Below are 25,000 nucleotides of genomic sequence, written 5' to 3' on the forward strand. Positions count from 1 at the left end.
GGCGGATTTGCATTCTTTCACAACCTGTTTGCAAAACAAATAAATGAAGAATTACGCACATATTAAACCCCTGCTGTTCTATAAATGGCTACCCCTCATGCCAAACAGTGGAGTTGCAACTTCCGCGGTGTTGATTATAAATACTGAAAATTCTCCCTCTTCTTTCGCTTACGGCCATACTACCCTGAACACGCCCGATCTCGTCCGATCTCGGAAGCTAAGCAGGGTCGGGCCTGGTTAGTACTTGAATGGGAGACCGCCTGGGAATACCAGGTGCTGTAAGCTTTTTACTTCCAGCAAACTTTTTAGTAGTTTTTCTGGCCTCGGAGCAGCCCCTTTTGGACGGATTTGCATTCTTTCACAACCTTTTTGCAAAACAAATAAATGAAGAATTACACACATATTAAACCCCTGTTGTTTTATAATTGGCTACCCCTCTTGGCAAACAGTGGCGCTGCAACTTCCGCAGTGTTGATTATAAATACTGAAAATTCTCCCTCTTCTTTCGCTTACGGCCATACTACCCTGAACACGCCAGATCTCGTCCGATCTCGGAAGTTAAGCAGGGTCGGGCCTAGTTAGTACTTGGATGGGAGACCGCCTGGGAATACCAGGTGCTGTAAGCTTTTTACTTCCAGCAAACTTTTTGGTATTTTTTCTGGCCTCGGAGCAGCCCCTTTTGGACGGATTTGCATTCTTTCACAACCTTTTTGCAAAACAAATAAATGAAGAATTACGCACATATTAAACCCCTGTTGTTCTATAAATTGCTACCCCTCTTGGCAAACAGTGGAGTTGCAACTTCCGCGGTGTTGATTATAAATACTGAAAATTCACCCTCTTCTTTCGCTTACGGCCATACTACCCTGAACACGCCCGATCTCGTCCGATCTCGGAAGCTAAGCAGGGTCGGGCCTGGTTAGTACTTGGATGGGAGACCGCCTGGGAATACCAGGTGCTGTAAGCTTTTTACTTCCAGCAAACTTTTTGGTATTTTTTCTGGCCTCGGAGCAGCCCCTTTTGGACGGATTTGCATTCTTTCACAACCTGTTTGCAAAACAAATAAATGAAGAATTACACATATTAAACCCCTGTTGTTCTATAAATGGCTACCCCTCTTGGCAAACAGTGGAGTTGCAACTTCCGCGGTGTTGATTATAAATACTGAAAATTCACCCTCTTCTCTCGCTTACGGCCATACTACCCTGAACACGCCCGATCTCGTCCGATCTCGGAAGCTAAGCAGGGTCGGGCCTGGTTAGTACTTGGATGGGAGACCGCCTGGGAATACCAGGTGCTGTAAGCTTTTTACTTCCAGCAAACTTTTTGGTATTTTTTCTGGCCTCGGAGCAGCCCCTTTTGGACGGATTTGCATTCTTTCACAACCTTTTTGCAAAACAAATAAATGAAGAAATACGAACATATTAAACCATTGTTGTTTTATAATTTGCTACCCCTCTTGGCACACAGTGGCGTTGCAACTTCCGTGGTGTAATTATAAATACTAAAAATTCTCCCTCTTCTTTCGCTTACGGCCATACTACCCTGAACACGCCCGATCTCGTCCGATCTCGGAAGCTAAGCAGGGTCGGGCCTGGTTAGTACTTGGATGGGAGACCGCCTGGGAATACCAGGTGCTGTAAGCTTTTTACTTCCAGCAAACTTTTTGGTATTTTTTCTGGCCTCGGAGCAGCCCCTTTTGGACGGATTTGCATTCTTTCACAACCTGTTTGCAAAACAAATAAATGAAGAATTACACATATTAAACCCCTGTTGTTCTATAAATGGCTACCCCTCTTGGCAAACAGTGGAGTTGCAACTTCCGCGGTGTTGATTATAAATACTGAAAATTCACGCTCTTCTCTCGCTTACGGCCATACTACCCTGAACACGCCCGATCTCGTCCGATCTCGGAAGCTAAGCAGCGTCGGGCCTGGTTAGTACTTGGATGGGACACCGCCTGGGAATACCAGGTGCTGTAAGCTTTTTACTTCCAGCAAACTTTTTGGTATTTTTTCTGGCCTCGGAGCAGCCCCTTTTGGACGGATTTGCATTCTTTCACAACCTTTTTGCAAAACAAATAAATGAAGAATTACGCACATATTAAACCCCTGTTGTTCTATAAATTGCTACCCCTCTTGGCAAACAGTGGAGTTGCAACTTCCGCGGTGTTGATTATAAATACTGAAAATTCACCCTCTTCTTTCGCTTACGGCCATACTACCCTGAACACGCCCGATCTCGTCCGATCTCGGAAGCTAAGCAGGGTCGGGCCCGGTTAGTACTTGGATGGGAGACCGCCTGGGAATACCAGGTGCTGTAAGCTTTTTACTTCCAGCAAACTTTTTGGTATTTTTTCTGGCCTCGGAGCAGCCCCTTTTGGACGGATTTGCATTCTTTCACAACCTGTTTGCAAAACAAATAAATGAAGAATTATGCACATATTAAACCCCTGTTGTTCTATAAATGGCTACCCCTCTTGGCAAACAGTGGAGTTGCAACTTCCGCGGTGTTGATTATAAATACTGAAAATTCACCTCATTCGCTTACGGCCATACTACCCTGAAAACGCCCGATCTCGTCCGATCTCGGAAGCTAAGCAGGGTCGGGCCTGGTTAGTACTTGGATGGGAGACCGCCTGGGAATACCAGGTGCTGTAAGCTTTTTACTTCCAGCAAACTTTTTGGTATTTTTTCTGGCCTCGGAGCAGCCCCTTTTGGACGGATTTGCATTCTTTCACAACCTGTTTGCAAAACAAATAAATGAAGAATTACACATATTAAACCCCTGTTGTTCTATAAATGGCTACCCCTCTTGGCAAACAGTGGAGTTGCAACTTCCGCGGTGTTGATTATAAATACTGAAAATTCACCCTCTTCTTTCGCTTACGGCCATACTACCCTGAAAACGCTCGATCTCGTCCGATCTCGGAAGCTAAGCAGGGTCGGGCCTGGTTAGTACTTGGATGGGAGACCGCCTGGGAATACCAGGTGCTGTAAGCTTTTTACTTCCAGCAAACTTTTTGGTATTTTTTCTGGCCTCGGAGCAGCCCCTTTTGGACGGATTTGCATTCTTTCACAACCTTTTTGCAAAACAAATAAATGAAGAAATACGAACATATTAAACCATTGTTGTTTTATAATTTGCTACCCCTCTTGGCAAACAGTGGGGTTGCAACTTCCGCGGTGTTGATTATAAATACTGAAAATTCACCCCCTTCTCTCGCTTACGGCCATACTACCCTGAACACGCCCGATCTCGTCCGATCTCGGAAGCTAAGCAGGGTCGGGCCTGGTTAGTACTTGAATGGGAGACCGCCTGGGAATACCAGGTGCTGTAAGCTTTTTACTTTTAGCAAACTTTTTGGTATTTTTTCTGGCCTCGGAGCAGCCCCTTTTGGACGGATTTGCATTCTTTCACAACCTGTTTGCAAAACAAATAAATGAAGAATTACGCACATATTAAACCCCTGTTGTTCTATAAATTGCTACCCCTCTTGGCAAACAGTGGAGTTGCAACTTCCGCGGTGTTGATTATAAATACTGAAAATTCACCCTCTTCTTTCGCTTACGGCCATACTACCCTGAACACGCCCGATCTCGTCCGATCTCGGAAGCTAAGCAGGGTCGGGCCTGGTTAGTACTTGGATGGGAGACCGCCTGGGAATACCAGGTGCTGTAAGCTTTTTACTTCCAGCAAGCTTTTTGGTATTTTTTCTGGCCTCGGAGAAGCCCCTTTTGGACGGATTTGCATTCTTTCACAACCTGTTTGCAAAACAAATAAATGAAGAATTACGCACATATTAAACCCCTGTTGTTTTATAAATGGCTACCCCTCTTGGCAAACAGTGGGGTTGCAACTTCCGCGGTGTTGATTATAAATAGTGAAAATCCACCCTCTTCTTTCGCTTACGGCCATACTACCCTGAACACGCCCGATCTCGTCCGATCTCGGAAGCTAAGCAGGGTCGGGCCTGGTTAGTACTTGGATGGGAGACCGCCTGGGAATACCAGGTGCTGTAAGCTTTTTACTTCCAGCAAACTTTTTGGTATTTTTTCTGGCCTCGGAGCAGCCCCTTTTGGACGGATTTGCATTCTTTCACAACCTGTTTGCAAAACAAATAAATGAAGAATTACGCACATATTAAACCCCTGTTGTTTTATAAATGGCTACCCCTCTTGGCAAACAGTGGCGTTGCAACTTCCGCGGTGTTGATTATAAATACTGAAAATTCACCCTCTTCTTTCGCTTACGGCCATACTACCCTGAACACGCCCGATCTCGTCCGATCTCGGAAACTAAGCAGGGTCGGGCCTGGTTAGTACTTGGATGGGAGACCGCCTGGGAATACCAGGTGCTGTAAGCTTTTTACTTCCAGCAAACTTTTTGGTATTTTTTCTGGCCTCGGAGAAGCCCCTTTTGGACGGATTTGCATTCTTTCACAACCTGTTTGCAAAACAAATAAATGAAGAATTACGCACATATTAAACCCCTGTTGTTCTATAAATGGCTACCCCTCTTGGCAAACAGTGGCGTTGCAACTTCCGCGGTGTTGATTATAAATACTGAAAATCCACCCTCTTCTTTCGCTTACGGCCATACTACCCTGAACACGCCCGATCTCGTCCGATCTCGGAAGCTAAGCAGGGTCGGGCCTGGTTAGTACTTGGATGGGAGACCGCCTGGGAATACCAGGTGCTGTAAGCTTTTTACTTCCAGCAAACTTTTTGGTATTTTTTCTGGCCTCGGAGCAGCCCCTTTTGGACGGATTTGCATTCTTTCACAACCTTTTTGCAAAACAAATAAATGAAGAAATACGCACATATTAAACCATTGTTGTTTTATAATTTGCTACCCCTCTTGGCAAACAGTGGGGTTGCAACTTCCGCGGTGTTGATTATAAATACTGAAAATTCACCCTCTTCTCTCGCTTACGGCCATACTACCCTGAACCCGCCCGATCTCGTCCGATCTCGGAAGCTAAGCAGGGTCGGGCCTGGTTAGTACTTGGATGGGAGACCGCCTGGGAATACCGGGTGCTCTAAGCTTTTTACTTCCAGCAAACTTTTTGGTATTTTTCTGGCCTCGGAGCAGCCCCTTTCTGACGGATTTGCATTCTTTCACAACCTGTTTGCAAAACAAATAAATGAAGAATTACGCACATATTAAACCCCTGTTGTTCTATAAATGGCTACCCCTCTTGGCAAACAGTGGAGTTGCAACTTCCGCGGTGTTGATTATAAATACTGAAAATTCACCCTCTTCTCTCGCTTACGGTCATACTACCCTGAACCCGCCCGATCTCGTCCGATCTCGGAAGCTAAGCAGGGTCGGGCCTGGTTAGTACTTGGATGGGAGACCGCCTGGGAATACCAGGTGCTGTAAGCTTTTTACTTCCAGCAAACTTTTTGGTATTTTTTCTGGCCTCGGAGCAGCCCCTTTTGGACGGATTTGCATTCTTTCACAACCTTTTTGCAAAACAAATAAATGAAGAATTACACACATATTAAACCACTGTTGTTTTATAATTTGCTACCCCTCTTGGCACACAGTGGCGTTGCAACTTCCGTGGTGTGATTATAAATACTGAAAATTCTCCCTCTTCTTTCGCTTACGGCCATACTACCCTGAACACGCCCGATCTCGTCCGATCTCGGAAGCTAAGCAGGGTCGGGCCTGGTTAGTACTTGGATGGGAGACCGCCTGGGAATACCAGGTGCTGTAAGCTTTTTACTTCCAGCAAACTTTTTGGTATTTTTTCTGGCCTCGGAGCAGCCCCTTTTGGACGGATTTGCATTCTTTCACAACCTGTTTGCAAAACAAATAAATGAAGAATTACGCACATATTAAACCCCTGTTGTTCTATAAATGGCTACCCCTCTTGGCACACAGTGGAGTTGCAACTTCCGCGGTGTTGATTATAAATACTGAAAATTCACCCTGTTCTTTCGCTTACGGACATACTACCCTGAACACGCCCGATCTCGTCCGATCTTGGAAGCTAAGCCGGGTCGGGCCTGGTTAGTACTTGGATGGGAGACGGCCTGGGAATACCAGGTGCTGTAAGCTTTTTACTTCCAGCAAACTTTTTAGTAGTTTTTCTGGCCTCGGAGCAGCCCCTTTTGGACAGATACAGCATTCTTTCACAACCGGTTTGCAAAACAAATAAATGAAGAATTACGCACATATTAAACCCCTGTTGTTCTATAAATGGCTACCCCTCTTGGCACACAGTGGAGTTGCAACTTCCGCGGTGTTGATTATAAATACTGAAAATTCACCCTGTTCTTTCGCTTACGGCCACACTACCCTGAACACGCCCGATCTCGTCCGATCTCGGAAGCTAAGCAGGGTCGGGCCTAGTTAGTACTTGGATGGGAGACCGCCTGGGAATACCAGGTGCTGTAAGCTTTTTACTTCCAGCAAACGTTTTGGTATTTTTTCTGGCCTCGGAGCAGCCCCTTTTGGACGGATTTGCATTCTTTCACAACCTTTTTGCAAAACAAATAAATGAAGAAATACGCACATATTAAACCACTGTCGTTTTATAATTTGCTACCCCTCTTGGCAAACAGTGGCGTTGCAACTTCCGCGGTGTTTATTATAAATACTGAAAATTCACCCTCTTCTTTCGCTTACGGCCATACTACCCTGAACACGCCCGATCTCGTCCGATCTCGGAAGCTAAGCAGGGTCGGGCCTGGTTAGAACTTGGATGGGAGACCGCCTGGGAATACCAGGTGCTGTAAGCTTTTTACTTCCAGCAAGCTTTTTGGTATATTTTCTGGCCTCGGAGCAGCCCCTTTTGGACGGATTTGCATTCTTTCACAACCTTTTTGCAAAACAAATAAATGAAGAAATACGCACATATTAAACCCCTGTTGTTTTATAAATGGCTACCCCTCTTGGCAAACAGTGGCGTTGCAACTTCCGCGGTGTTGATTATAAATACTGAAAATTCTCCCTCTTCTCTCGCTTACGGCCATACTACCCTGAACACGCCCGATCTCGTCCGATCTCGGAAGCTAAGCAGGGTCGGGCCTGGTTAGTACTTGGATGGGAGACCGCCTGGGAATACCAGGTGCTGTAAGCTTTTTACTTCCAGCAAACTTTTTAGTAGTTTTTCTGGCCTCGGAGCAGCCCCTTTTGGACGGATTTGCATTCTTTCACAACCTTTTTGCAAAACAAATAAATGAAGAATTACACACATATTAAACCCCTGTTGTTTTATAATTGGCTACCCCTCTTGGCAAACAGTGGCGCTGCAACTTCCGCAGTGTTGATTATAAATACTGAAAATTCTCCCTCTTCTTTCGCTTACGGCCATACTACCCTGAACACGCCAGATCTCGTCCGATCTCGGAAGTTAAGCAGGGTCGGGCCTAGTTAGTACTTGGATGGGAGACCGCCTGGGAATACCAGGTGCTGTAAGCTTTTTAGTTCCAGCAAACTTTTTGGTATTTTTTCTGGCCTCGGAGCAGCCCCTTTTGGACGGATTTGCATTCTTTCACAACCTTTTTGCAAAACAAATAAATGAAGAATTACACACATATTGAACCCCTGATGTTCTATAAATGGTTACCCCTCTTGGCAAACAGTGGCGTTGCAACTTCCGCTGTGTTGATTATAAATAATGAAAATTCACCCTCTTCTTTCGCTTACGGCCATACTACCCTGAACACGCCCGATCTCGTCCGATCTCGGAAGCTAAGCAGGGTCGGGCCTGGTTAGTACTTGGGTGGAAGACCGCCTGGGAATGCCAGGTGCTGTAAGATTTTTACTTCCAGCAAACTTTTTAGTAGTTTTTCTGGCCTCGGAGCAGCCCCTTTTGGACGGATACAGCATTATTTCACAACCTGTTTGCAAAACAAATAAATAAAGAATTACACACATATTAAACCCCTGTTGTTTTATAAATGGCTACCCCTCTTGGCAAACAGTGGCGTTGCAACTTCCGCGGTGTTGATTATAAATACTGAAAATTCTCCCTCTTCTTTCGCTTACGGCCATACTACCCTGAACACGCCCGATCTCGTCCGATCTCGGAAGCTAAGCAGGGTCGGGCCTGGTTAGTACTTGGATGGGAGACCGCCTGGGAATACCAGGTGCTGTAAGCTTTTTACTTCCAGCAAACTTTTTGGTATTTTTTCTGGCCTCGGAGCAGCCCCTTTTGGACGGATTTGCATTCTTTCACAACCTTTTTGCAAAACAAATAAATGAAGAAATACGCACATATTAAACCCCTGTTGTTTTATAAATGGCTACCCCTCTTGGCAAACAGTGGCGTTGCAACTTCCGCGGTGTTGATTATAAATACTGAAAATTCTCCCTCTTCTTTCGCTTACGGCCATACTACCCTGAACACGCCCGATCTCGTCCGATCTCGGAAGCTAAGCAGGGTCGGGCCTGGTTAGTACTTGGATGGGAGACCGCCTGGGAATACCAGGTGCTGTAAGCTTTTTACTTCCAGCAAACTTTTTAGTAGTTTTTCTGGCCTCGGAGCAGCCCCTTTTGGACGGATTTGCATTCTTTCACAACCTTTTTGCAAAACAAATAAATGAAGAATTACACACATATTGAACCCCTGATGTTCTATAAATGGTTACCCCTCTTGGCAAACAGTGGCGTTGCAACTTCCGCTGTGTTGATTATAAATAATGAAAATTCACCCTCTTCTTTCGCTTACGGCCATACTACCCTGAACACGCCCGATCTCGTCCAATCTCGGAAGCTAAGCAGGGTCGGGCCTGGTTAGTACTTGGGTGGAAGACCGCCTGGGAATGCCAGGTGCTGTAAGATTTTTACTTCCAGCAAACTTTTTAGTAGTTTTTCTGGCCTCGGAGCAGCCCCTTTTGGACGGATACAGCATTATTTCACAACCTGTTTGCAAAACAAATAAATGAAGAATTACACACATATTAAACCCCTGTTGTTTTATAAATGGCTACCCCTCTTGGCAAACAGTGGCGTTGCAACTTCCGCGGTGTTGATTATAAATACTGAAAATTCTCCCTCTTCTTTCGCTTACGGCCATACTACCCTGAACACGCCCGATCTCGTCCGATCTCGGAAGCTAAGCAGGGTTGGGCCTGGTTAGTACTTGGATGGGAGACCGCCTGGGAATACCAGGTGCTGTAAGCTTTTTACTTCCAGCAAACTTTTTGGTATTTTTTCTGGCCTCGGAGCAGCCCCTTTTGGACGGATTTGCATTCTTTCACAACCTGTTTGCAAAACAAATAAATGAAGAATTACAGACTGGGAGGTTCGGGTTCGCGCCCCGGCCGAGTCATTCCTAAGACTTAAAAAGTGGTCGGCGGCGCCCTCTCTTGGCTGCGGCTGCATCGGGTCAGATGCAATCGACATTTCGTTCTGTGTACATTGTTACACAGAATGACAATACAAGGAAATTATTATTATTATTATTATTATTATATTAAACCCCTGTTGTTCTATAAATGGCTACCCCTCTTGGCAAACAGTGGAGTTGCAACTTCCGCGGTGTTGATTATAAATACTGAAAATTCACCCTCTTCTTTCGCTTACGGCCATACTACCCTGAAAACGCCCGATCTCGTCCGATCTCGGAAGCTAAGCAGGGTCGGGCCTGGTTAGTACTTGGATGGGAGACCGCCTGGGAATACCAGGTGCTGTAAGCTTTTTACTTCCAGCAAGCTTTTTGGTATTTTTTCTGGCCTCGGAGCAGCCCCTTTTGGACGGATTTGCATTCTTTCACAACCTTTTTGCAAAACAAATAAATGAAGAATTACACACATATTAAACCCCTGTTGTTTTATAAATGGCTACCCCTCTTGGCACACAGTGGCGTTGCAACTTCCGTGGTGTGATTATAAATACTGAAAATTCTCCATATTCTTTCGCTTACGGCCATACTACCCTGAACACGCCCGATCTCGGAAGCTAAGCAGGGTCGGGCCTGGTTAGTACTTGGATGGGAGACCGCCTGGGAATACCAGGTGCTGTAAGCTTTTTACTTCCAGCAAACTTTTTGGTATTTTTTCTGGCCTCGGAGCAGCCCCTTTTGGACGGATTTGCATTCTTTCACAACCTGTTTGCAAAACAAATAAATGAAGAATTACACACATATTAAACCCCTGTTGTTTTATAAATGGCTACCCCTCTTGGCACACAGTGGCGTTGCAACTTCCGTGGTGTGATTATAAATACTGAAAATTCTCCATATTCGTTCGCTTACGGCCATACTACCCTGAACACGCCCGATCTCGTCCGATCTCGGAAGCTAAGCAGGGTCGGGCCTGGTTAGTACTTGGATGGGAGACCGCCTGGGAATACCAGGTGCTGTAAGCTTTTTACTTCCAGCAAACTTTTTGGTATTTTTTTCTGGCCTCGGAGCAGCCCCTTTTGGACGGATTTGCATTCTTTCACAACCTTTTTGCAAAACAAATAAATGAAGAAATACGAACATATTAAACCATTGTTGTTTTATAATTTGCTACCCCTCTTGGCAAACAGTGGGGTTGCAACTTCCGCGGTGTTGATTATAAATACTGAAAATTCACCCTCTTCCCTCGCTTACGGCCATACTACCCTGAACACGCCCGATCTCGTCCGATCTCGGAAGCTAAGCAGGGTCGGGCCTGGTTAGTACTTGGATGGGAGACCGCCTGGGAATACCAGGTGCTGTAAGCTTTTTATTTCCAGCAAACTTTTTGGTATTTTTTCTGGCCTCGGAGCAGCCCCTTTTGGACGGATTTGCATTCTTTCACAACCTGTTTGCAAAACAAATAAATGAAGAATTACACATATTAAACCCCTGTTGTTCTATAAATGGCTACCCCTCTTGGCAAACAGTGGAGTTGCAACTTCCGCGGTGTTGATTATAAATACTGAAAATTCACCCCCTTCTCTCGCTTACGGCCATACTACCCTGAACACGCCCGATCTCGTCTGATCTCGGAAGCTAAGCAGGGTCGGGCCTGGTTAGTACTTGGATGGGAGACCGCCTGGGAATACCAGGTGCTGTAAGCTTTTTACTTCCAGCAAACTTTTTGGTATTTTTTCTGGCCTCGGAGCAGCCCCTTTTGGACGGATTTGCATTCTTTCACAACCTGTTTGCAAAACAAATAAATGAAGAATTACGCACATATTAAACCCCTGTTGTTCTATAAATTGCTACCCCTCTTGGCAAACAGTGGAGTTGCAACTTCCGCGGTGTTGATTATAAATACTGAAAATTCACCCTCTTCTTTCGCTTACGGCCATACTACCCTGAACACGCCCGATCTCGTCCGATCTCGGAAGCTAAGCAGGGTCGGGCCCGGTTAGTACTTGGATGGGAGACCGCCTGGGAATACCAGGTGCTGTAAGCTTTTTACTTCCAGCAAGCTTTTTGGTATTTTTTCTGGCCTCGGAGCAGCCCCTTTTGGACGGATTTGCATTCTTTCACAACCTTTTTGCAAAACAAATAAATGAAGAATTACACACATATTAAACCCCTATTGTTTTATAAATGGCTACCCCTCTTGGCACACAGTGGCGTTGCAACTTCCGTGGTGTGATTATAAATACTGAAAATTCTCCTTATTCTTTCGCTTACGGCCATACTACCCTGAACACTCCCGATCTCGTCCGATCTCGGAAGCTAAGCAGGGTCGGGCCTGGTTAGTACTTGGATGGGAGACCGCCTGGGAATACCAGGTGCTGTAAGCTTTTTACTTCCAGCAAGCTTTTTGGTATTTTTTCTGGCCTCGGAGCAGCCCCTTTTGGACGGATTTGCATTCTTTCACAACCTTTTTGCAAAACAAATAAATGAAGAATTACACACATATTAAACCCCTATTGTTTTATAAATGGCTACCCCTCTTGGCACACAGTGGCGTTGCAACTTCCGTGGTGTGATTATAAATACTGAAAATTCTCCTTATTCTTTCGCTTACGGCCATACTACCCTGAACACTCCCGATCTCGTCCGATCTCGGAAGCTAAGCAGGGTCGGGCCTGGTTAGTACTTGGATGGGAGACCGCCTGGGAATACCAGGTGCTGTAAGCTTTTTACTTCCAGCAAGCTTTTTGGTATTTTTTCTAGCCTCGGAGCAGCCCCTTTTGGACGGATTTGCATTCTTTCACAACCTTTTTGCAAAACAAATAAATGAAGAATTACGCACATATTAAACCACTGTTGTTCTATAAATGGCTACCCCTCTTGGCAAACAGTGGAGTTGCAACTTCCGCGGTGTTGATTATAAATACTAAAAATTCACCCTCTTCTTTCGCTTACGGCCATACTACCCTGAACACGCCCGATCTCGTCCGATCTCGGAAGCTAAGCAGGGTCGGGCCTGGTTAGTACTTGGATGGGAGACCGCCTGGGAATACCAGGTGCTGTAAGCTTTTTACTTCCAGCAAACTTTTTGGTATTTTTTCTGGCCTCGGAGCAGCCCCTTTTGGACGGATTTGCATTCTTTCACAACCTGTTTGCAAAACAAATAAATGAAGAATTACACACATATTAAACCCCTGTTGTTTTATAAATGGCTACCCCTCTTGGCAAACAGTGGCGTTGCAACTTCCGCGGTGTTGATTATAAATACTGAAAATTCACGCTCTTCTCTCGCTTACGGCCATACTACCCTGAACACGCCCGATCTCGTCCGATCTCGGAAGCTAAGCAGTCGGGCCTGGTTAGTACTTGGATGGGAGACCGCCTGGGAATACCAGGTGCTGTAAGCTTTTTACTTCCAGCAAACTTTTTGGTATTTTTTCTGGCTTCGGAGCAGCCCCTTTTGGACGGATTTGCATTCTTTCACAACCTTTTTGCAAAACAAATAAATGAAGAATTACACACATATTAAACCCCTGTTGTTTTATAATTGGCTACCCCTCTTGGCAAACAGTGGCGCTGCAACTTCCGCAGTGTTGAATATAAATACTGGAAATTCTCCCTCTTATTTCGCTTACGGCCATACTACCCTGAACACGCCCGATCTCGTCCGATCTCGGAAGCTAAGCAGTCGGGCCTGGTTAGTACTTGGATGGGAGACCGCCTGGGAATACCAGGTGCTGTAAGCTTTTTACTTCCAGCAAACTTTTTGGTATTTTTTCTGGCCTCGGAGCAGCCCCTTTTGGACGGATTTGCATTCTTTCACAACCTGTTTGCAAAACAAATGAATGAAGAATTAGTAGCCTAGATGTTAAGGCGCCCGCTTTGAGACTGGGAGGTTCGGGTTCGCGCCCCGGCGGAGTCATTCCTAAGACTTAAAAAGTGGTCGGCGGCGGCCTCTCTTGGCTGCGGCTGCATCGGGTCAGATGCAGTCGACATTTCGTTCTGTGTACATTGTTACACAGACTGACAATACAAGGAAATTATTATTATTATTATTATTATTATTATTAAACCCCTGTTGTTCTATAAATGGCTACCCCTCTTGGCAAACAGTGGAGTTGCAACTTCCGCGGTGTTGATTATAAATACTGAAAATTCACCCCCTTCTCTCGCTTACGGCCATACTACCCTGAACACGCCCGATCTCGTCCGATCTCGGAAGCTAAGCAGGGTCGGGCCTGGTTAGTACTTGGATGGGAGACCGCCTGGGAATACCAGGTGCTGTAAGCTTTTTACTTCCAGCAAGCTTTTTGGTATTTTTTCTGGCCTCGGAGAAGCCCCTTTTGGACGGATTTGCATTCTTTCACAACCTGTTTGCAAAACAAATAAATGAAGAATTACGCACATATTAAACCCCTGTTGTTTTATAAATGGCTACCCCTCTTGGCAAACAGTGGGGTTGCAACTTCCGCGGTGTTGATTATAAATACTGAAAATCCACCCTCTTCTTTCGCTTACGGCCATACTACCCTGAACACGCCCGATCTCGTCCGATCTCGGAAGCTAAGCAGGGTCGGGCCTGGTTAGTACTTGGATGGGAGACCGCCTGGGAATACCAGGTGCTGTAAGCTTTTTACTTCCAGCAAACTTTTTGGTATTTTTTCTGGCCTCGGAGCAGCCCCTTTTGGACGGATTTGCATTCTTTCACAACCTTTTTGCAAAACAAATAAATGAAGAAATACGCACATATTAAACCCCTCTTGTTCTATAAATGGCTACCCCTCTTGGCAAACAGTGGGGTTGCAACTTCCGCGGTGTTGATTATAAATACTGAAAATTCACCCTCTTCTTTCGCTTACGGCCATACTACCCTGAACACGCCCGATCTCGTCCGATCTCGGAAGCTAAGCAGGGTCGGGCCTGTTTAGTACTTGGATGGGAGACCGCCTGGGAATACCAGGTGCTGTAAGCTTTTTACTTCCAGCAAACTTTTTGGTATTTTTTCTGGCCTCGGAGCAGCCCCTTTTGGACGGATTTGCATTCTTTCACAACCTGTTTGCAAAACAAATAAATGAAGAATTACGCACATATTAAACCCCTGTTGTTCTATAAATGGCTACCCCTCTTGGCAAACAGTGGAGTTGCAACTTCCGCGGTGTTGATTATAAATACTGAAAATTCACCCTCTTCTTTCGCTTACGGCCATACTACCCTGAACACGCCCGATCTCGTCCGATCTCGGAAGCTAAGCAGGGTCGGGCCCGGTTAGTACTTGGATGGGAGACCGCCTGGGAATACCAGGTGCTGTAAGCTTTTTACTTCCAGCAAGCTTTTTGGTATTTTTTCTGGCCTCGGAGCAGCCCCTTTTGGACGGATTTGCATTCTTTCACAACCTTTTTGCAAAACAAATAAATGAAGAAATACGAACATATTAAACCACTGTTGTTTTATAATTTGCTACCCCTCTTGGCAAACAGTGGGGTTGCAACATCCGCGGTGTTGATTATAAATACTGAAAATTCACCCTCTTCTCTCGCTTACGGCCATACTACCCTGAACACGCCCGATCTCGTCCGATCTCGGAAGCTAAGCAGGGTCGGGCCTGGTTAGTACTTGGATGGGAGACCGCCTGGGAATACCAGGTGCTGTAAGCTTTTTACTTCCAGCAAACTTTTTGGTATTTTTTCTGGCCTCGGAGCAGCCCCTTTTGGACGGATTTGCATTCTTTCACAACCTGTTTGCAAAACAAATAAATGAAGAATTATGCACATATTAAACCCCTGTTGTTCTATAAATGGCTACCCCTCTTGGCAAACAGTGGAGTTGCAACTTCCGCGGTGTTGATTATAAATACTGAAAATTCACCCTCTTCTTTCGCTTACGGCCATACTACCCTGAACACGCCCGATCTCGTCCGATCTCGGAAGCTAAGCAGGGTCGGGCCCGGTTAGTACTTGGATGGGAGACCGCCTGGGAATACCAGGTGCTGTAAGCTTTTTACTTCCAGCAAACTTTTTGGTATTTTTTCTGGCCTCGGAGCAGCCCCTTTTGGACGGATTTGCATTCTTTCACAACCTGTTTGCAAAACAAATAAATGAAGAATTATGCACATATTAAACCCCTGTTGTTCTATAAATGGCTACCCCTCTTGGCAAACAGTGGAGTTGCAACTTCCGCGGTGTTGATTATAAATACTGAAAATTCACCTCATTCGCTTACGGCCATACTACCCTGAACACGCCCGATCTCGTCCGATCTCGGAAGCTAAGCAGGGTCGGGCCTGGTTAGTACTTGGATGGGAGACCGCCTGGGAATACCAGGTGCTGTAAGCTTTTTACTTCCAGCAAACTTTTTGGTATTTTTTCTGGCCTCGGAGCAGCCCCTTTTGGACGGATTTGCATTCTTTCACAACCTGTTTGCAAAACAAATAAATGAAGAATTACACATATTAAACCCCTGTTGTTCTATAAATGGCTACCCCTCTTGGCAAACAGTGGAGTTGCAACTTCCGCGGTGTTGATTATAAATACTGAAAATTCACCCTCTTCTTTCGCTTACGGCCATACTACCCTGAAAACGCTCGATCTCGTCCGATCTCGGAAGCTAAGCAGGGTCGGGCCTGGTTAGTACTTGAATGGGAGACCGCCTGGGAATACCAGGTGCTGTAAGCTTTTTACTTTTAGCAAACTTTTTGGTATTTTTTCTGGCCTCGGAGCAGCCCCTTTTGGACGGATTTGCATTCTTTCACAACCTGTTTGCAAAACAAATAAATGAAGAATTACGCACATATTAAACCCCTGTTGTTCTATAAATTGCTACCCCTCTTGGCAAACAGTGGAGTTGCAACTTCCGCGGTGTTGATTATAAATACTGAAAATTCACCCTCTTCTTTCGCTTACGGCCATACTACCCTGAACACGCCCGATCTCGTCCGATCTCGGAAGCTAAGCCGGGTCGGGCCTGGTTAGTACTTGGATGGGAGACGGCCTGGGAATACCAGGTGCTGTAAGCTTTTTACTTCCAGCAAACTTTTTAGTAGTTTTTCTGGCCTCGGAGCAGCCCCTTTTGGACAGATACAGCATTCTTTCACAACCGGTTTGCAAAACAAATAAATGAAGAATTACGCACATATTAAACCCCTGTTGTTCTATAAATGGCTACCCCTCTTGGCACACAGTGGAGTTGCAACTTCCGCGGTGTTGATTATAAATACTGAAAATTCACCCTGTTCTTTCGCTTACGGCCACACTACCCTGAACACGTCCGATCTCGGAAGCTAAGCAGGGTCGGGCCTAGTTAGTACTTGGATGGGAGACCGCCTGGGAATACCAGGTGCTGTAAGCTTTTTACTTCCAGCAAACGTTTTGGTATTTTTTCTGGCCTCGGAGCAGCCCCTTTTGGACGGATTTGCATTCTTTCACAACCTTTTTGCAAAACAAATAAATGAAGAAATACGCACATATTAAACCACTGTCGTTTTATAATTTGCTACCCCTCTTGGCAAACAGTGGCGTTGCAACTTCCGCGGTGTTTATTATAAATACTGAAAATTCACCCTCTTCTTTCGCTTACGGCCATACTACCCTGAACACGCCCGATCTCGTCCGATCTCGGAAGCTAAGCAGGGTCGGGCCTGGTTAGAACTTGGATGGGAGACCGCCTGGGAATACCAGGTGCTGTAAGCTTTTTACTTCCAGCAAGCTTTTTGGTATATTTTCTGGCCTCGGAGCAGCCCCTTTTGGACGGATTTGCATTCTTTCACAACCTTTTTGCAAAACAAATAAATGAAGAAATACGCACATATTAAACCCCTGTTGTTTTATAAATGGCTACCCCTCTTGGCAAACAGTGGCGTTGCAACTTCCGCGGTGTTGATTATAAATACTGAAAATTCTCCCTCTTCTCTCGCTTACGGCCATACTACCCTGAACACGCCCGATCTCGTCCGATCTCGGAAGCTAAGCAGGGTCGGGCCTGGTTAGTACTTGGATGGGAGACCGCCTGGGAATACCAGGTGCTGTAAGCTTTTTACTTCCAGCAAACTTTTTAGTAGTTTTTCTGGCCTCGGAGCAGCCCCTTTTGGACGGATTTGCATTCTTTCACAACCTTTTTGCAAAACAAATAAATGAAGAATTACACACATATTAAACCCCTGTTGTTTTATAATTGGCTACCCCTCTTGGCAAACAGTGGCGCTGCAACTTCCGCAGTGTTGATTATAAATACTGAAAATTCTCCCTCTTCTTTCGCTTACGGCCATACTACCCTGAACACGCCAGATCTCGTCCGATCTCGGAAGTTAAGCAGGGTCGGGCCTAGTTAGTACTTGGATGGGAGACCGCCTGGGAATACCAGGTGCTGTAAGCTTTTTAGTTCCAGCAAACTTTTTGGTATTTTTTCTGGCCTCGGAGCAGCCCCTTTTGGACGGATTTGCATTCTTTCACAACCTTTTTGCAAAACAAATAAATGAAGAATTACACACATATTGAACCCCTGATGTTCTATAAATGGTTACCCCTCTTGGCAAACAGTGGCGTTGCAACTTCCGCTGTGTTGATTATAAATAATGAAAATTCACCCTCTTCTTTCGCTTACGGCCATACTACCCTGAACACGCCCGATCTCGTCCGATCTCGGAAGCTAAGCAGGGTCGGGCCTGGTTAGTACTTGGGTGGAAGACCGCCTGGGAATGCCAGGTGCTGTAAGATTTTTACTTCCAGCAAACTTTTTAGTAGTTTTTCTGGCCTCGGAGCAGCCCCTTTTGGACGGATACAGCATTATTTCACAACCTGTTTGCAAAACAAATAAATGAAGAATTACACACATATTAAACCCCTGTTGTTTTATAAATGGCTACCCCTCTTGGCAAACAGTGGCGTTGCAACTTCTGCGGTGTTGATTATAAATACTGAAAATTCTCCCTCTTCTTTCGCTTACGGCCATACTACCCTGAACACGCCCACTTCCTGGTTTGTGTTTGTGAGTTGACGGCTGCAGTAGGGAGAGGAAGGCTCTCCCCATTCTTTGTTGATTTTCTTATTTATTTGAAGGTTTATTCAAAAGTTTAAGTGCTTTATTTTCGTTTTTGCGTCCCCAGCAGACTTAGTTTCTGTCTGGGGAGCCTCTTTTTGGTTCTTTCTTTTTTGAACGAACAATGGACGGACCGCATGGCATCGAGCTTGGAGCGGAAGCGGACAAGCGTGTTGTGGATTTGCCCCCAGGAACGGATGAATGTAGTGAAGTGAAACTGGACAATGGAAAACCGACAACGACAATGGACTGTGATTCAAACAAGGTATTTAAAAAGTTGCCAATTATGAATGAAACCGGACTGGATACAAGGAAAAAGAGTATGGACAATGATTTCAACAAGGTAGCTCGGCATGGAGGGAAAGAAAGTGAGGCGGATGGAAATAATATGAATGGATTAATTAACAAAACAACTGAAATGATTGTACAAGGACAGAATAATGATGCGGATAAAATGAACAATGGATTGGACATGAGGAGAAAGAAGGAATATAACATGCGGGATGGTGAAAAGAGAAATAAGCAAGAAACAAAAAAAGATATGGAGAATGTGAAAGGGCTAAGACAAAGAAAATATTTGAAAGAACTGACGATGCTTTTGGAAACAGAGGAGATTGAAAACATAACACCAGTTGACTTGATTAAAGAAATCGAGAAGACGGTGGGTGCGGGGAAGCTACTGGTACTACGATCTACACAAAACAAACAATATCAAGCGACTTTGGAAAATGAGGAGGCATGTGAAATTTTAGATGGGGGCCTCTTATGCAAAGGGGTTCTAATCCAGACTAAAAGACTACAAGTGAACGAGGTTATGGTCTCCTTCCTACAACTGGCCCCATTCATAACCGATGAAGAGGTGTTGGAAAAGCTGCGGAGGTGGAGAGTGGACCCTGTCCTCCCATTGAGGCGGCGCTTCTACCCGGGCACGTCCGTTGAAGATGGGACAAGATTCATCAAAGTAAAATTCCCGAAAGATGTAGCCTCCCTGCCGTATTCCACCAGGTTCGAGACTCCGGACGGTCCCCAGTACTGCCGAGTGATTCACGACCGGCAGGTGAAAATCTGCCGGTTGTGCTTGAACCCTGGTCACGTGCTGCGGGAGTGTCCGGAGTTTACATGCAGGGAGTGCTTACAGCAGGGTCACTATGCCCGGGAATGCGTCGCTCCCAGATGCCCTGATTGCTCCCGTGCATTCATACACTGTACATGCGTTTCTTCTGCTGAGGGAGAGGGAGAAGCAAGCAAGTTGGAGATTAACATGGTAGCATCAGAGGCGGGGGATGAGGGTCCCTCCCAGGAACCGACGCATGAAGAGGATCCCCCCTGTGCTCAGCCCCCCAGACAACAAGACTCAGAGAGCGAGGACTCAGACATGGACATTGGGATTTTAACTGGAACAATTGAAGCTGAAACAATGGAGGAGGAGGAGCAGAGGGAGGAGGAGACCCGGACACACAAGGAACTTAATAAAGAAGAATCGTTGGATAAAGATGGACAAGGTAACTGTGACGTTTTAAACAAGTTGGGCAATTTTATGAGCAAAAGGAAAAGGTTAAAACCAAGTATTGACACGGACAAGGTATTAAAAGCACAGGAGAGAAGAAGAAAGGCAAAACAAATAGAAATAAATGGAGGGAGATATGAGGTTTTACAGGATGATGGTGGTACATAGTAATGGTTGGTTTTATGTTTCTTAAATATTTTGTTGGCTTGAATTATTTATTGCCATTTATTATTTTAATGGGGTGGAATTTTATTTCAATAAACATGAGGGGAGGGGCGAATCCCGAAAAATTACAGAAGTTAATCAGAGAGACTGAGAAAAATGATATTATTTTATTGCAAGAAACGAACTGGACAAGTGTGATAGCGGAAGATTTTAGAAAACGATGGGATGGGGAGGTTTTATTTAATAATTGTGAGGGAAGAGGTAGAGGAGTGGCTTTTTTAATTAAAAGGAATATGGTTGAGGAAGTAACAGAAATATATAATGATAAAAAAGGAAAAATACTAACTATAAGTGTTGGAGAAGGTAATGAGAAAATGAATGTTTGTAACATACATGCACCGAATGAAGAGAAAGAGAAAGTTGAATTTTTTAAGAAATTAAAAGTTCTAATCGAGGCTTGGGGGGAAACTGTGGTTGCTGGGGATTTTAATATAGCACTACAGAAAGAAGATGTGGCAGATAATATGGTTTTTAGAGCAGAAAGGGGAAGAAAGGAACTAATACAGATAATGGAAGAACTCGATTTAATAGATGTATGGAGAGAAAGGAATAAAGGAGTTAGAAAGTTTAGCAGAAGACAAATTGTTTTAGATGAAATTAAGCAAAGCAGAATTGATACTGTTTTGGCAAAAAGTAGTTTTATGGAGAATTTTAAAAGTATTTACTACAGAAGATGTAATTTTAGTGATCATGACTTTATTGTTTTTAATATAGATCTGAATAAAATAGAGAAGGGGCCGGGGGTATGGATTTTAAATACAAAAGTCTTAAAAGACAATTTTTATCAAATGGAAATAGAAAATATAATTGTGAACAGCATAAAGAACATGACAAAGTATGAAAGTAACTTGGGAATATGGTGGGACAATCTAAAGTATGATATTAAAAGACATTCGATTTTGTTTTGTAAAAAACTGAGAAGACAGGAAAGGGGGAGAGAAGAAAAGTTACGAAAAGAACTAGAAGAGGAACTAAAACAAAGTGATGGGAAAAATGAAAACACGAATAAAATTATGGAGATAGAAGATGAACTTAAAAAAATAGAAGAAGAGAAATTCCAGGGAGCTATGATAAGAAGTAGAGCGAAATATATGATTGAAGGCGAACGATGCACAAAGTTCTTTTTTGAACTAGAAAAAAACAGACAGAAAACGGAAGAAATTAAATGTATTAAAAATGGAGAAGGAAAGAGATTGACAGATAAGGACAATATTTTAAAGGAAATAAAAAGATTCTATACCAACTTATTTTCAAAACAAGGTGTGGAAGAGGGTGCAAAAGATTTTTTATTGAATAATATTAAGAGTAAAGTAAGTAAGGAAGATAAAACAATGTGCAATAGAGACATCAATAGTGAAGAAATAGAGAGAGCCATAGATGAGATGAAAAACGGCAGGAGTCCTGGTCTGGATGGCTTACCATGTGAATTTTACAAGGTTTTTAAAGGTTCTCTTGTTCCTGTTTTAAGACAAATGTATGAAGAAGTGTGGAAAGGAGGGGCTCTCAGCTCAAGGATGTCAAGAGGTTTAATTAAAATTATATATAAAAAGAAAGGGGACAGGGAAGAGCTGCAGAATTTTAGACCCATAAGCCTTTTAAATTGTGACTACAAGATTTTGGCGAAGATAATGGCAAACAGACTGAAGCGGGTCTTACCAACAGTCATCCAAACTAACCAGGCTTATGCGGTAATAGGCAGAGACATCTCAGACACAGTTAATGGTGTGAGGGACAAAGTCTGGTACATGGAGAAGGCAGGAGTCAGTGGCTTTTTAATTAATGCAGACTTAGAAAAAGCGTTTGATAGGGTAGAGCACGATTTTCTATTTGCGGTTCTAGAAAGATTTGATTTTGGGGAAAACATAATTCGGTGTCTGAGATGTCTCTACGCTGATGCCAAGAGTTGTGTCAAATGCAATGGTTTTTTAACAGATTTTATTCCTTTAACCAGGTCAATAAGACAGGGCTGTCCACTGTCAGCAATACTTTACTCTTTGGTTGCAGAACCTTTAGGACTTGCGATCAATGCTGACAATGGAATAAAAGGGGTAAAGATTGAAGGTTTTAAGAATTTTAACACAGAAACCAAAATTTATCAATATGCAGATGACACAACTCTAATTTTAAAAGATGAGCACAGCATTTTTAAAGCGTTGGATACCATAGAAATATACAGCCGGGGTTCAGGAGCTCGGATGAATGTTGGAAAAACTGAGTTTTTAAAATTAGGAAAGCAAACCGCCTTGTCAAGGACACTACCTTTTAAAGAAGTAAAAGATAACCTTAAAATTCTGGGGGTGAGAGTAGGGCCAAATGAAAAAGAAACTACGAAACTGATGTGGGAGGAGACAATCGGGAAAATAAGAAATAGATTGGCATTTTGGAAAAGGAGAAGTCTTACTCTGAAAGGAAAAATTTTAGTTGTTAATACACTGTTTTTATCCAAAATATGGAGTGTCCTTGGATCAGTGTGTTTGCCATTACCCACAGTTAAAACTCTGAAGCAGTTTGTGACTGATTTTATTTGGGATGGTAAGCCATCTAAAATAGCCTATGAGACTCTGATTGGAAGGGTGGAGGAGGGCGGTCTGGGATTGCTCGATCCATCCATAAGACTGAAGGCTTTAAGAATAAAAACTGTTAGAAATTTCATGAGGGAGGGAGACAAGGAAGGGACACAAATTCTGCATTACTTTTTAGACAAAGCTTTTAAAATGGGGCCTTCAGCCTTATGGATGAAAGCAAAGGAATATATGACAACCGGCATCCCAGACTTTTATAGGGAAGTTTTAAAGGCTTGGAGTGAATTTATAGGACATGTAGTTTTTAAACCGGAGGGAAAGGAAGAAATTTTAAATCAACCTTTGTTTTTAAATCCAAATTTACGAATTGGAGGAGGGAACTTTTATAAGCACTGGTTTGATGCAGGATTCCGAAAAATCAGGGATCTTTTGTACGAGGTCAGACCGGGATTCTTGCCGTTTCAGGCTTTCATTGATGAAATTGGTGCAACAGTGGGCGAATGTAATGTAGAAAAAGTCAGGAATGAGTACACGACAATAAAAAAAGCAGTTCCTAAAGAATGGTGGACAACTATAGAAAGAAATGAAAAGAAACAAGAGGAAGGTCCAATGAGAATAGAGATGAAGGACACAGGGACACCTTTTAGTGCTCTTGTTTTAAAAGACTTTTATTCTGTTTTTAGAGAAAAAGCTTTTATACAACCGAGGGCAAATTCTTATTGGGAAAAGATGTTTGTGGATTTTAACACAAAAGATGTGTGGAGGAACATCAGAACCGGTTTGAAATGCCCTTTGTTAGAAAATTTTGATTTCCTTTTAGCCCACAACTGTGTTTTTAATGAAATGAGACTTTTTAAGATGGGACTTGCAAGAGATGAAACATGTAAAATATGCAAGAAGGAAAAAGAGGGCTTAAAACATATGTTCTTTAACTGTGAGGAACTGAAAAAACTGACTGCAGTGCTTAAGGAAATGACGAAAGGTTTTGGACAGAATGAGCAGTATGTTGATGAAAATTGGGAGAAGATGTTTTTATTTGGGATGGTACAAGGTAAAAAAGGAAAAAATAACCAGGCACTCAATATAGTCTTATCAGTGGCTAGGCATACAGTGTGGGTAAGAAGAACGGTTTTGAAGAATAAAGGACGGAAATTGGATATATGCAAACTGTTTGAAAGCAAATTGAAAAGAATAATGGAAACACTGTATGTCTATTTTAATACTAACGGAATTTTAGAGGTTTTTAACAAAATATTTGTTCTTACTAATCCTTTTGTACAAATAACTTGGGAGGGTGTAAGAATAATTTTACCAGATGTGAGTTAACCAATGTGCCTGTTTGTTTTTTTAGTACTATTACATTCTTTGAAGATGTATTTTACAAGTTGTTTATGGTCACTGCACAAAAAGTACTTAATGAATTATGCGACACAGTGTGCTCTGAATTTACACATATTTGTTTTAACTCTGATGCACGACTGTTGCTGTACGAGGTTTAAATGACCACGTTTTTGTGTCTTTGAAAACTATGCAGATGTACTGAACAAAATGATGTAAATGGAGAATTGTAAAATTGTTTTGGACAAAGCTTTATCAATAAAAGTCAAAAAAAAAAAAAAAAAAAAAAAAAAAAAAAAATCTCGTCCGATCTCGGAAGCTAAGCAGGGTCGGGCCTGGTTAGTACTTGGATGGGAGACCGCCTGGGAATACCAGGTGCTGTAAGCTTTTTACTTCCAGCAAACTTTTTGGTATTTTTTCTGGCCTCGGAGCAGCCCCTTTTGGACGGATTTGCATTCTTTCACAACCTGTTTGCAAAACAAATAAATGAAGAATTACAGACTGGGAGGTTCGGGTTCGCGCCCCGGCCGAGTCATTCCTAAGACTTAAAAAGTGGTCGGCGGCGCCCTCTCTTGGCTGCGGCTGCATCGGGTCAGATGCAATCGACATTTCGTTCTGTGTACATTGTTACACAGAATGACAATACAAGGAAATTATTATTATTATTATTATTATTATTATATTAAACCCCTGTTGTTCTATAAATGGCTACCCCTCTTGGCAAACAGTGGAGTTGCAACTTCCGCGGTGTTGATTATAAATACTGAAAATTCACCCTCTTCTTTCGCTTACGGCCATACTACCCTGAAAACGCCCGATCTCGTCCGATCTCGGAAGCTAAGCAGGGTCGGGCCTGGTTAGTACTTGGATGGGAGACCGCCTGGGAATACCAGGTGCTGTAAGCTTTTTACTTCCAGCAAGCTTTTTGGTATTTTTTCTGGCCTCGGAGCAGCCCCTTTTGGACGGATTTGCATTCTTTCACAACCTTTTTGCAAAACAAATAAATGAAGAAATACGCACATATTAAACCCCTGTTGTTCTATTAATGGCTACCCCTCTTGGCAAACAGTGGAGTTG

At 43.6% G+C, this 25,000-nt stretch overlaps 50 non-coding genes and 3 pseudogenes across 50 annotated transcripts; all 53 read left to right on the forward strand.

Moving 5' to 3' along the window:
- The first annotated feature begins 166 nt into the window (after positions 1 to 166).
- LOC148375963 (5S ribosomal RNA) lies at positions 167 to 285 on the forward strand. Its single transcript, XR_015847294.1, has one exon. It is a non-coding gene; the product is annotated as a 5S ribosomal RNA (ribosomal RNA).
- Positions 286 to 507: 222 nt separating this feature from the next.
- Positions 508 to 626, forward strand: LOC148375964 (5S ribosomal RNA). The gene has a single exon (XR_015847922.1). It is a non-coding gene; the product is annotated as a 5S ribosomal RNA (ribosomal RNA).
- Positions 627 to 848: 222 nt separating this feature from the next.
- Positions 849 to 967, forward strand: LOC148375965 (5S ribosomal RNA). Its single transcript, XR_015849259.1, has one exon. It is a non-coding gene; the product is annotated as a 5S ribosomal RNA (ribosomal RNA).
- A 220-nt stretch (positions 968 to 1,187) lies between these two features.
- Positions 1,188 to 1,306, forward strand: LOC148375966 (5S ribosomal RNA). The gene has a single exon (XR_015849260.1). It is a non-coding gene; the product is annotated as a 5S ribosomal RNA (ribosomal RNA).
- A 221-nt stretch (positions 1,307 to 1,527) lies between these two features.
- Positions 1,528 to 1,646, forward strand: LOC148375967 (5S ribosomal RNA). The gene has a single exon (XR_015849261.1). It is a non-coding gene; the product is annotated as a 5S ribosomal RNA (ribosomal RNA).
- A 220-nt stretch (positions 1,647 to 1,866) lies between these two features.
- Positions 1,867 to 1,985, forward strand: LOC148375968 (5S ribosomal RNA). The gene has a single exon (XR_015847856.1). It is a non-coding gene; the product is annotated as a 5S ribosomal RNA (ribosomal RNA).
- Positions 1,986 to 2,207: 222 nt separating this feature from the next.
- On the forward strand, positions 2,208 to 2,326 carry LOC148375969 (5S ribosomal RNA). Its single transcript, XR_015847230.1, has one exon. It is a non-coding gene; the product is annotated as a 5S ribosomal RNA (ribosomal RNA).
- A 218-nt stretch (positions 2,327 to 2,544) lies between these two features.
- On the forward strand, positions 2,545 to 2,663 carry LOC148375970 (5S ribosomal RNA). Its single transcript, XR_015847511.1, has one exon. It is a non-coding gene; the product is annotated as a 5S ribosomal RNA (ribosomal RNA).
- A 220-nt stretch (positions 2,664 to 2,883) lies between these two features.
- On the forward strand, positions 2,884 to 3,002 carry LOC148375971 (5S ribosomal RNA). The gene has a single exon (XR_015847360.1). It is a non-coding gene; the product is annotated as a 5S ribosomal RNA (ribosomal RNA).
- A 222-nt stretch (positions 3,003 to 3,224) lies between these two features.
- LOC148375972 (5S ribosomal RNA) lies at positions 3,225 to 3,343 on the forward strand. The gene has a single exon (XR_015847295.1). It is a non-coding gene; the product is annotated as a 5S ribosomal RNA (ribosomal RNA).
- Positions 3,344 to 3,565: 222 nt separating this feature from the next.
- Positions 3,566 to 3,684, forward strand: LOC148375973 (5S ribosomal RNA). Its single transcript, XR_015849262.1, has one exon. It is a non-coding gene; the product is annotated as a 5S ribosomal RNA (ribosomal RNA).
- A 222-nt stretch (positions 3,685 to 3,906) lies between these two features.
- LOC148375974 (5S ribosomal RNA) lies at positions 3,907 to 4,025 on the forward strand. The gene has a single exon (XR_015849263.1). It is a non-coding gene; the product is annotated as a 5S ribosomal RNA (ribosomal RNA).
- Positions 4,026 to 4,247: 222 nt separating this feature from the next.
- LOC148375975 (5S ribosomal RNA) lies at positions 4,248 to 4,366 on the forward strand. Its single transcript, XR_015847696.1, has one exon. It is a non-coding gene; the product is annotated as a 5S ribosomal RNA (ribosomal RNA).
- Positions 4,367 to 4,588: 222 nt separating this feature from the next.
- Positions 4,589 to 4,707, forward strand: LOC148375976 (5S ribosomal RNA). The gene has a single exon (XR_015849264.1). It is a non-coding gene; the product is annotated as a 5S ribosomal RNA (ribosomal RNA).
- A 222-nt stretch (positions 4,708 to 4,929) lies between these two features.
- Positions 4,930 to 5,048, forward strand: LOC148375977 (5S ribosomal RNA). The gene has a single exon (XR_015848057.1). It is a non-coding gene; the product is annotated as a 5S ribosomal RNA (ribosomal RNA).
- Positions 5,049 to 5,269: 221 nt separating this feature from the next.
- LOC148375978 (5S ribosomal RNA) lies at positions 5,270 to 5,388 on the forward strand. The gene has a single exon (XR_015847492.1). It is a non-coding gene; the product is annotated as a 5S ribosomal RNA (ribosomal RNA).
- Positions 5,389 to 5,609: 221 nt separating this feature from the next.
- Positions 5,610 to 5,728, forward strand: LOC148375979 (5S ribosomal RNA). Its single transcript, XR_015849265.1, has one exon. It is a non-coding gene; the product is annotated as a 5S ribosomal RNA (ribosomal RNA).
- Positions 5,729 to 5,950: 222 nt separating this feature from the next.
- Positions 5,951 to 6,069, forward strand: LOC148375980 (5S ribosomal RNA; annotated as a pseudogene).
- Positions 6,070 to 6,292: 223 nt separating this feature from the next.
- On the forward strand, positions 6,293 to 6,411 carry LOC148375981 (5S ribosomal RNA). The gene has a single exon (XR_015847953.1). It is a non-coding gene; the product is annotated as a 5S ribosomal RNA (ribosomal RNA).
- A 222-nt stretch (positions 6,412 to 6,633) lies between these two features.
- LOC148375982 (5S ribosomal RNA) lies at positions 6,634 to 6,752 on the forward strand. Its single transcript, XR_015847865.1, has one exon. It is a non-coding gene; the product is annotated as a 5S ribosomal RNA (ribosomal RNA).
- Positions 6,753 to 6,974: 222 nt separating this feature from the next.
- On the forward strand, positions 6,975 to 7,093 carry LOC148375983 (5S ribosomal RNA). The gene has a single exon (XR_015849266.1). It is a non-coding gene; the product is annotated as a 5S ribosomal RNA (ribosomal RNA).
- A 222-nt stretch (positions 7,094 to 7,315) lies between these two features.
- Positions 7,316 to 7,434, forward strand: LOC148375984 (5S ribosomal RNA). Its single transcript, XR_015847929.1, has one exon. It is a non-coding gene; the product is annotated as a 5S ribosomal RNA (ribosomal RNA).
- A 222-nt stretch (positions 7,435 to 7,656) lies between these two features.
- On the forward strand, positions 7,657 to 7,775 carry LOC148375985 (5S ribosomal RNA). The gene has a single exon (XR_015847968.1). It is a non-coding gene; the product is annotated as a 5S ribosomal RNA (ribosomal RNA).
- Positions 7,776 to 7,998: 223 nt separating this feature from the next.
- Positions 7,999 to 8,117, forward strand: LOC148375986 (5S ribosomal RNA). Its single transcript, XR_015849267.1, has one exon. It is a non-coding gene; the product is annotated as a 5S ribosomal RNA (ribosomal RNA).
- A 222-nt stretch (positions 8,118 to 8,339) lies between these two features.
- LOC148375987 (5S ribosomal RNA) lies at positions 8,340 to 8,458 on the forward strand. The gene has a single exon (XR_015849268.1). It is a non-coding gene; the product is annotated as a 5S ribosomal RNA (ribosomal RNA).
- Positions 8,459 to 8,680: 222 nt separating this feature from the next.
- On the forward strand, positions 8,681 to 8,799 carry LOC148375988 (5S ribosomal RNA). Its single transcript, XR_015848180.1, has one exon. It is a non-coding gene; the product is annotated as a 5S ribosomal RNA (ribosomal RNA).
- Positions 8,800 to 9,022: 223 nt separating this feature from the next.
- Positions 9,023 to 9,141, forward strand: LOC148375989 (5S ribosomal RNA). Its single transcript, XR_015847809.1, has one exon. It is a non-coding gene; the product is annotated as a 5S ribosomal RNA (ribosomal RNA).
- A 396-nt stretch (positions 9,142 to 9,537) lies between these two features.
- LOC148375990 (5S ribosomal RNA) lies at positions 9,538 to 9,656 on the forward strand. Its single transcript, XR_015847526.1, has one exon. It is a non-coding gene; the product is annotated as a 5S ribosomal RNA (ribosomal RNA).
- Positions 9,657 to 9,877: 221 nt separating this feature from the next.
- LOC148375991 (5S ribosomal RNA) lies at positions 9,878 to 9,986 on the forward strand (annotated as a pseudogene).
- A 221-nt stretch (positions 9,987 to 10,207) lies between these two features.
- Positions 10,208 to 10,326, forward strand: LOC148375992 (5S ribosomal RNA). Its single transcript, XR_015849269.1, has one exon. It is a non-coding gene; the product is annotated as a 5S ribosomal RNA (ribosomal RNA).
- Positions 10,327 to 10,549: 223 nt separating this feature from the next.
- Positions 10,550 to 10,668, forward strand: LOC148375993 (5S ribosomal RNA). The gene has a single exon (XR_015849270.1). It is a non-coding gene; the product is annotated as a 5S ribosomal RNA (ribosomal RNA).
- Positions 10,669 to 10,888: 220 nt separating this feature from the next.
- On the forward strand, positions 10,889 to 11,007 carry LOC148375994 (5S ribosomal RNA). Its single transcript, XR_015847279.1, has one exon. It is a non-coding gene; the product is annotated as a 5S ribosomal RNA (ribosomal RNA).
- A 222-nt stretch (positions 11,008 to 11,229) lies between these two features.
- LOC148375995 (5S ribosomal RNA) lies at positions 11,230 to 11,348 on the forward strand. The gene has a single exon (XR_015847231.1). It is a non-coding gene; the product is annotated as a 5S ribosomal RNA (ribosomal RNA).
- A 221-nt stretch (positions 11,349 to 11,569) lies between these two features.
- Positions 11,570 to 11,688, forward strand: LOC148375996 (5S ribosomal RNA). Its single transcript, XR_015849391.1, has one exon. It is a non-coding gene; the product is annotated as a 5S ribosomal RNA (ribosomal RNA).
- Positions 11,689 to 11,909: 221 nt separating this feature from the next.
- Positions 11,910 to 12,028, forward strand: LOC148375997 (5S ribosomal RNA). Its single transcript, XR_015849393.1, has one exon. It is a non-coding gene; the product is annotated as a 5S ribosomal RNA (ribosomal RNA).
- A 222-nt stretch (positions 12,029 to 12,250) lies between these two features.
- Positions 12,251 to 12,369, forward strand: LOC148375998 (5S ribosomal RNA). Its single transcript, XR_015849271.1, has one exon. It is a non-coding gene; the product is annotated as a 5S ribosomal RNA (ribosomal RNA).
- A 222-nt stretch (positions 12,370 to 12,591) lies between these two features.
- Positions 12,592 to 12,708, forward strand: LOC148375999 (5S ribosomal RNA). Its single transcript, XR_015848141.1, has one exon. It is a non-coding gene; the product is annotated as a 5S ribosomal RNA (ribosomal RNA).
- Positions 12,709 to 12,930: 222 nt separating this feature from the next.
- Positions 12,931 to 13,047, forward strand: LOC148376000 (5S ribosomal RNA). The gene has a single exon (XR_015848142.1). It is a non-coding gene; the product is annotated as a 5S ribosomal RNA (ribosomal RNA).
- A 425-nt stretch (positions 13,048 to 13,472) lies between these two features.
- On the forward strand, positions 13,473 to 13,591 carry LOC148376001 (5S ribosomal RNA). The gene has a single exon (XR_015849272.1). It is a non-coding gene; the product is annotated as a 5S ribosomal RNA (ribosomal RNA).
- Positions 13,592 to 13,813: 222 nt separating this feature from the next.
- Positions 13,814 to 13,932, forward strand: LOC148376002 (5S ribosomal RNA). Its single transcript, XR_015849273.1, has one exon. It is a non-coding gene; the product is annotated as a 5S ribosomal RNA (ribosomal RNA).
- Positions 13,933 to 14,154: 222 nt separating this feature from the next.
- LOC148376003 (5S ribosomal RNA) lies at positions 14,155 to 14,273 on the forward strand. Its single transcript, XR_015847468.1, has one exon. It is a non-coding gene; the product is annotated as a 5S ribosomal RNA (ribosomal RNA).
- Positions 14,274 to 14,495: 222 nt separating this feature from the next.
- Positions 14,496 to 14,614, forward strand: LOC148376004 (5S ribosomal RNA). The gene has a single exon (XR_015847232.1). It is a non-coding gene; the product is annotated as a 5S ribosomal RNA (ribosomal RNA).
- Positions 14,615 to 14,836: 222 nt separating this feature from the next.
- Positions 14,837 to 14,955, forward strand: LOC148376005 (5S ribosomal RNA). The gene has a single exon (XR_015849274.1). It is a non-coding gene; the product is annotated as a 5S ribosomal RNA (ribosomal RNA).
- Positions 14,956 to 15,177: 222 nt separating this feature from the next.
- Positions 15,178 to 15,296, forward strand: LOC148376006 (5S ribosomal RNA). The gene has a single exon (XR_015847233.1). It is a non-coding gene; the product is annotated as a 5S ribosomal RNA (ribosomal RNA).
- Positions 15,297 to 15,514: 218 nt separating this feature from the next.
- On the forward strand, positions 15,515 to 15,633 carry LOC148376007 (5S ribosomal RNA). Its single transcript, XR_015849275.1, has one exon. It is a non-coding gene; the product is annotated as a 5S ribosomal RNA (ribosomal RNA).
- A 220-nt stretch (positions 15,634 to 15,853) lies between these two features.
- On the forward strand, positions 15,854 to 15,972 carry LOC148376008 (5S ribosomal RNA). The gene has a single exon (XR_015847460.1). It is a non-coding gene; the product is annotated as a 5S ribosomal RNA (ribosomal RNA).
- Positions 15,973 to 16,194: 222 nt separating this feature from the next.
- LOC148376009 (5S ribosomal RNA) lies at positions 16,195 to 16,313 on the forward strand. Its single transcript, XR_015848059.1, has one exon. It is a non-coding gene; the product is annotated as a 5S ribosomal RNA (ribosomal RNA).
- A 223-nt stretch (positions 16,314 to 16,536) lies between these two features.
- Positions 16,537 to 16,645, forward strand: LOC148376010 (5S ribosomal RNA; annotated as a pseudogene).
- A 222-nt stretch (positions 16,646 to 16,867) lies between these two features.
- On the forward strand, positions 16,868 to 16,986 carry LOC148376011 (5S ribosomal RNA). Its single transcript, XR_015847880.1, has one exon. It is a non-coding gene; the product is annotated as a 5S ribosomal RNA (ribosomal RNA).
- A 222-nt stretch (positions 16,987 to 17,208) lies between these two features.
- Positions 17,209 to 17,327, forward strand: LOC148376012 (5S ribosomal RNA). The gene has a single exon (XR_015849276.1). It is a non-coding gene; the product is annotated as a 5S ribosomal RNA (ribosomal RNA).
- A 222-nt stretch (positions 17,328 to 17,549) lies between these two features.
- Positions 17,550 to 17,668, forward strand: LOC148376013 (5S ribosomal RNA). The gene has a single exon (XR_015847932.1). It is a non-coding gene; the product is annotated as a 5S ribosomal RNA (ribosomal RNA).
- A 222-nt stretch (positions 17,669 to 17,890) lies between these two features.
- Positions 17,891 to 18,009, forward strand: LOC148376014 (5S ribosomal RNA). Its single transcript, XR_015847970.1, has one exon. It is a non-coding gene; the product is annotated as a 5S ribosomal RNA (ribosomal RNA).
- Positions 18,010 to 24,709: 6,700 nt separating this feature from the next.
- LOC148376015 (5S ribosomal RNA) lies at positions 24,710 to 24,828 on the forward strand. The gene has a single exon (XR_015847537.1). It is a non-coding gene; the product is annotated as a 5S ribosomal RNA (ribosomal RNA).
- The last annotated feature ends 172 nt before the right edge of the window (positions 24,829 to 25,000 follow it).

This window comes from Urocampus carinirostris, chromosome 1 (assembly GCF_059441175.1).
Source record: "Urocampus carinirostris isolate Australia breed hairy pipefish chromosome 1, RoL_Ucar_1.0, whole genome shotgun sequence".
Taxonomy (NCBI): domain Eukaryota; kingdom Metazoa; phylum Chordata; class Actinopteri; order Syngnathiformes; family Syngnathidae; genus Urocampus; species Urocampus carinirostris.